Source organism: Oreochromis aureus, linkage group 1, assembly GCF_013358895.1.
Source record: "Oreochromis aureus strain Israel breed Guangdong linkage group 1, ZZ_aureus, whole genome shotgun sequence".
Lineage (NCBI taxonomy): Eukaryota > Metazoa > Chordata > Actinopteri > Cichliformes > Cichlidae > Oreochromis > Oreochromis aureus.
Window position 1 is genome coordinate 28,516,408 of NC_052942.1, and position 6,730 is coordinate 28,523,137.

A 6,730-nucleotide genomic window follows, 5' to 3' on the forward strand; every position below is an offset into this window, starting at 1 on the left:
CCATTTTCTTAATAGAAGTTTAGGCTCGAAACAATAGTTTTCATAACTAATTGAACCCAGAGGAGTTTCCAGTCCAGGCATGCGGGCGATTCTGTGAATTATGTGAGAGGATGCAGTTATCAGAAGGAAATGTCATCCTGGCCCTGTCTCTCTCGATGATCTAGTGTGCTCTTTTTTGTTTATAACTTCACTTTATGCGTGGTTGTTCTGTAGCTATTCTGGTGCTGAATGTGCTGGATGACTCTGTCTGCCGGCTCAAAGACAAAGAAGGACGGTCATTAGACTATTCTGTAACATCAGGTACTGTACACTTCTCTCTCTCTCTACTCCCCTCTTCTTCTTTTTATAACACACACACCCACATACATACACGCTTTCCATCTTTCTTGTTCTATTTTCCCTTTTCTCCCGCTCTCTCTCCCTCACACACACGCGCGCACACATACTCTTATTCTGCGCTATGGTCCACATTCCACCACAGTTCTGTATCATTTCCTGGTGCAGAGCTCCATCTACAGGTCCAATACTGAACACCTCAGCTGCTGCGCAAGTCTCACTCACCAGTTCTTTAGAGACAAACATTTCTTTAGACTCAGCAACATGCTCGAGAGGAATATCCACTGAGAAATGACAGGCAGCATTTATTAATATTTTTAAAATGAATACATTAAAAGGGCCATTTTTTTCAGAGAATTATGCTCCAATAAAACATAAAGTTTTCCAGTCAATCGGTCCCAGGTTGGGTTGCTATAGGAGAAGAAAATACTGAAAGTGTTTTTTTATGAGGTGTTGGTAAAGTAGTGGTACATCAAGTACATGTGAAAGTGATAAAATTTTATTTCTTTTAAAGTTGCTCATCTGTATTATGACCAAAATTCAGATAAAAGTTTTTAATTTTTAGTAAATGCACTGAAATGTATATCCATGCAGATCTGTGCCTGCAAATGTGTGCACAGTAGGTGGGTAATGTGTCAGAGTAAAGTGCAACTGTTTTGGCTTTTGTCTCCTGTTTTGCGAGCTCTTACAATAGCCTGTTATATTTGCGAAAGTGATGAATGAGTTTGCCCAATCCATTCTTCATTTTGTGTGTGCGTGACTGTGTGTATGTGTGTGTGCGAGAGAGAGAGGAAGCGTACATGTGTGTTCCAGCATTTTCAAAGTCATTGTTTCCCTAGAGAGAGGTCAGTGTGCTGGTCAAAGCTTTCTGCTGCCACACTCACCTCCCAACCACTGACCAAAGAGGGAGTGAGGGAGATCTGCTCACTTTTACCTGCAATGTAGGAAAATTTTAATCACTTTTTTTTTCTCATTTGTGTTCTAAATTTTATTTAGAAATGATCAGTAATAAATAAATGTTAAAAAAATACAAGGTATTCTCCCACTAGACTGGTTGATAACTAAATAAAAACTAGAAAAGTCAGATAAACTGAAGTTGAGGAATAAATCTGATGCTAAGTTTTAAATGAGGCGTTATGGTCACAATTTCAAGCTTGCTATTATAAATTTGAGATAAATGTAGCTTGGAATAAAAGAAAATACCACGGGACCTGCCACCTCTACCCACACACACACACACACATACATACACACCATTATTAAACAGTCCATTGTGGGGTTTGAGTGTGTCCTCTCTCTCCCTCCTTCGCTCACTGCCCCTAGAACAATTTCAATCTTAATAGCTTTTACTATGTATTTGAAGCACTGGAGACACAGAAAGAAAGGGCAACCCACGCGCACAGAGTGAGGGAGAGAGAGCAAGTCCCCCACACCCCCTGTGTTGAAAATAGAGCCATCAAAAATGAAGGCCAGCCCAATAGAGCCCACAGACAGACAGACAGACCCCAGGAGCATCTTGTAATTATCCCTATGGACGAGTTGCCTCTAGCTGGGCTCAGCTACCCACCCCAGAACCCTCCCCCCTCCTCTATCATCCGTCCATCCTGCTGCTAACCCCTCCACCACTAATTTCATCCGAGGGATTAGCCCCTGCTTGCTTGTCTATCTTGTAATATTTCTGGAGGGTGAAATGGTGAAATATCGCCTTCTTCTACTTATAATAGGACTTACTGAGCTGGGGCGGGGCATGCTTATGACTCCTTCCCTCATTCCTCCTCTCTCTACTGCTATTAAGAGATTGGGGGGGCTGGAGATAAGGGGAGAGAGAGAAAGAACACCCCAGGAAGTGCTGCTGCTGCAGCGCAAGCTCTACCGGGAAGTGACCGCAGAGAAGGAGTGAAGGTGAAAGTGAAGGCAGTGCGCGGCGGCGCGGCGCTCTGGTAGTACCTGCAGGGCAATGCAAGCTGTTTTCTTTATGCATAAAGGAGAAGGAGGGAGGGAGAGAGGAGGTGAGGGAGTGAGGAGAGACTGACAGAAGTGCCACACGCTGCATAGCCACCACCCAGTCTTTTGTCTACATATGGAATGATGATCTGTAATGCATGTCTGTCTCTCCCTGCCTCACTTTTGTCATAGCTAGTTTTAACTGGTCATTTAATATGTTTGTCTGAAATTTGCTAGAGTCTGCAAATACAACCTATCCAGGATACATTTCTAACGCTTTGTTAAAAGGCCTTCACCAGGTATTGAATTAGAAAATCATTACACTTACTGCGCTACATTCCAAGAAATGAAAAAAAAAAAAATGCATATTAAAGAAAAAATAAAAAGAATGTATTAAATTTTCAACAAAGGAATTGTAGCATTATTTGTGTACAGGTGTGTTTTATTTATTTCTCAGTTTCTTACTTTGACTTCATGTAGTCAGTCTTTTTTGCTTTTTGTTGAGTATGCAGAAATGCCACAGGTATTTGTCACAGGTTTTGTTTTTGTGTGTCTTAGCATCACTGTGTTGACACATGGAAACACAGGCAGAGAGAGAGCAAGCAAACGCCACACAGAAAAATGAGCATGAGAATATGCGCACTTCACATAAGCAGGCGCCAGCTGGCCGGTGCATTTGAACCCAGGACTTTCTTCCTATGAGGCAACAGTGCCAAACACTGTACCGTAATGCTGCCCTAACTGTGGATGTATGAGGAAAATGATCAGCAGCCCGTTTTAACTTTGTTTCCCGGGATGGCAAATGTCAAAATATCAAGCATTAGGGAGCATTAAGGAGCTGATGCGTCCTGATTACTGGGATGGATAGTATCTCCACTGATCAGGATGCTAGACTTGTCATCAAAAGGTGCAAGTTGTGCTACATACTGATTTCGATTACAAGTCTTCAAAATATAATGCATGGGAATCCCATCCATCCATCCATCCATTCGCTTCCGCTCATCCTTTTCAGGGTCGCGGGGGGCGCTGGAGCCTATCCCAGCTGTCATAGGGCGAGAGGCGGGGTACACCCTGGACAGGTCGCCAGTCTGTCGCAGGGCGCACGGGAATCCCGATATTATTAAAATTGCATTTTGACTCCGACTCTGTGTATATTCTTTGTTTACCTATGTGTATCGAAAGCCATGTGGGAGTGTCTCTATATAGTTTCAGTCTTTCAACGTGCATGCTTGTCTGTCCATCTGTGTGCTTCTGCATGCATGTTTGTCTGTTCATACACTAAATGACCTATAGCCCTCTGTCTCTCCCACACTCCTCTCCATCACTCCAGCCTCTCATTACAGCTGCAGAACCCCAGCCTGTCACGTAATTAAAGGCAAAGTTATAAATGACCAGCAGGCCAAAAGCCATATTTCACAGGTGGCCGCATATTTATTTATAATTTTTCACCTTTAAATGTGTTTCTTATGCAAATGAGGGCCAGGACACTTTTCAATTAACTTTGGGGGCCAGTCCCTCTAAGTACCACAGAAGCTTGTTATTGAAAATAGAGTATTTTTGTTATCAACCATAAATTATTCCTGCATGTCAAATGAATTGGAAGATGTAATGTAAGGAGCTATATTTGGTTCTTCCAGAGGTGGCTGGTGTGTTTCCCCTCCCTTAAAAACTTGGTTGATGATTGCTTTTCAGGAAAATAATAAATAAATAACTAAGATTCTTGAACAGGTGCATTTACTGAATGATGTGTCCCTCCCTTTTTTGTTCTCCTGCCATACTCTCATTCTCTTTCACATGCACTCTTGGAAGTGGGCGTGCACACAAAGCCACAATTTACCCTGCACCGCAGTTTAACAGTGTTTTATATGAGCTATTGGGAGCAGGTAAGTAGGTATGGTTCTTTTATGGTGACAGACAGTAAGTGTCCCCCTCTGCCTCATTTTCTCCTTAACTGACCCACTGAGGGAAAGCGATGGAGCGACCCTGCTATACTATCCTGAAGAAGACTGAGAGAATGCAAGACTCAACACAGCTGACTTCATACATGCAGAGGAAAGAAGACAAAAAGTTAAGAAAGTAGATGTGACAAAGTGACGAGAGCTCCAAAGAGAGATGGTGACCGGTAACTGGGGAAAGAACATGCTTTTCTCCTGCTCCTCCTGTCCCATCAGCTGCCCCTCACTGTGCGGGACATGTAGGATATGCTTGGAGATATGTGTATGTGCATTCGCAAGTGTGTTACCTTTCTTACACTATGTGTGCATCACGCATTAAGGTGTGTGTGCAGCTGTGCCCTCTCCCTGGTGCGTAAAAAACGTCCATTAATTGAATTCCCCCTAATTTCCCGTCAGCCTTGCCTTGCAGAGCGAGACGCCTGCCTGCCAGCCGCGCAAAGCCACACTTCAGGTATGGTGGATAATGGAGGATGACATTTCTGTCCCACCATGCCTGGGGGCAGCATGTGATACATGGCTTCCTCTATGAAGGTTAAACTCAGCTAACCTGCCTTTGGCGTTTCATTACCCACTTGTTAAATACTCTTTTGGTAATAAAATGATTAAAAATTTTATTGCTTCTCTCAAATGAGGCCTCTTTTCAAAGGGATTTAATGACTTTAGAGATGGATATGAGTGTGTGTGTGTGTGTGTGTTTGTGAGGGTGTAGTCTATGTGTGCATGCAAGCATGTATGTGTGTGTGTATCCAGACAAGTGCATCTCCAGTTAGGCACGACCAGTGTGTAAAAACCTAATGAGAGTGATATGCTTTACAGCGAAACCACCATTATTCTCAACCAAACGACCTGGGCCGTCATTATGTGTAAAGTAGCAATACCTTTTCCCTCTGCTAGGGCACATTCAAATAGACATGTTTTACATACAGCTCAGTCTGTGGAGCGAAGTGAAGTATTTATACTAAAATGAATGGGCCTGACTATTTTTACATCACAAGTTAAGCACCGTGGCTATAGCAACGGGACATAAAATATTATATTCAACCCATTAACAGGAACTACAAGCCTTGCCTAGGCCAATATGGCTCCACAGCGACTTAGCAAATCATCATACCGAGTGTCATTTTGGCTGTAAAATTAGCAGTAAAGGGACTTGAGAAACTGATCTCAAAAACCCAATAAACCAGTTTCTTAAGGTCTGAGTCACAAAGTACAAGTTAGTGGGGAGTCTGTTTTAAGGCCACCCAAAATTAAAAAAGAAAACAAAATCAACTGAATTTGGATTTTTCATTTACAGAGTTAATATTAAAGCATAATTTGCCGTGTATCTGTCAGACAGTGCTGACAGAAAGTCTGCAGCCTTTTAATGTGACTTCTTCTCTTTTACTATCAATAAAATGTCTCCTTTTTGTCTTATAAAATTATTAATTGCTTGAAGGAAGCCTTTATAGTTTTTCTTAAGGGCTTCCCCAGCTCAGCCTGGTTCCCTGTAGCAGCTTGGGTCCCAATCATTTTTGTTGGGTTTCATTGTTGCACCGCTGCTGCCCTCACAGGACCTCTACACACAAACACACAGACACACACTTAATAAATGGCCGGGTCCCCCTCCCTGGGGCCAGAGGAGTCGGTGCTGGCCGGTTCATCTGATATATCATGGCAGCCCACTTCGCTCTGCTCCACTGGACCCTGTCCAACACCTGTTCTCCCATCAGGGGATGTTGTGTTGGCGTGGCATGGTTATGCCACTGTACAGATTGGCACTGCCCAGTTGGGGTAGTAGAAAGGATGAAGTATGAGAATCCCTGTGATAAAATATAAGCTGTAATCAGCAGGGAGGATAACATGGGAAAATTTTTATGTCTTTTACAAATATCTGGATTTTTTTAAGTATCCCTGGACATTATTTTAGCAAATGAATCACACCACTGACTTTGATTTTGAGGTTGGTGTGTAATATGGCATTTATTTCATCTGTATTCATCTGTTATACCAAATGATAAATTAATATTTCACAAAAGTAATTGAGGTATGATATGATCTAGATTTATTTGTCACATGAAGAATGCATAACGTTTGCATTTGCACTTGAAATATACAAATATTTGTTAACTTTTAGATTTTTTATTGTTTTTAGAATTATTTACATAAGACCTGCCTCTAAGCTGTTACCAATAGAAATTATGTGCAAAACATAGAAACAAAAATGACTCCCCAATGCAGCAGCACCCTAAGGACTGATTCAAGCTCCTATCTACAGCATAACACAGCCACAGCTGCATTTGCTGCGACTGTGCTCCTTAAATGGGTTCTATGGGACTAACAAAGTTATCCTTATGAGACAAATAAAAATATTACTTCTGTCACATGAAGTTTTACTTCTTAAGCGCCGAGACTTGATGTGTCAGAGGGGAATATGGTGGGGGAATAATGATGAATGAGAAATTAGTATTTGTGCTGCTGTGTAGGTGGGTTTTGTCTTGTGGCTCTCCCTAGTTTGG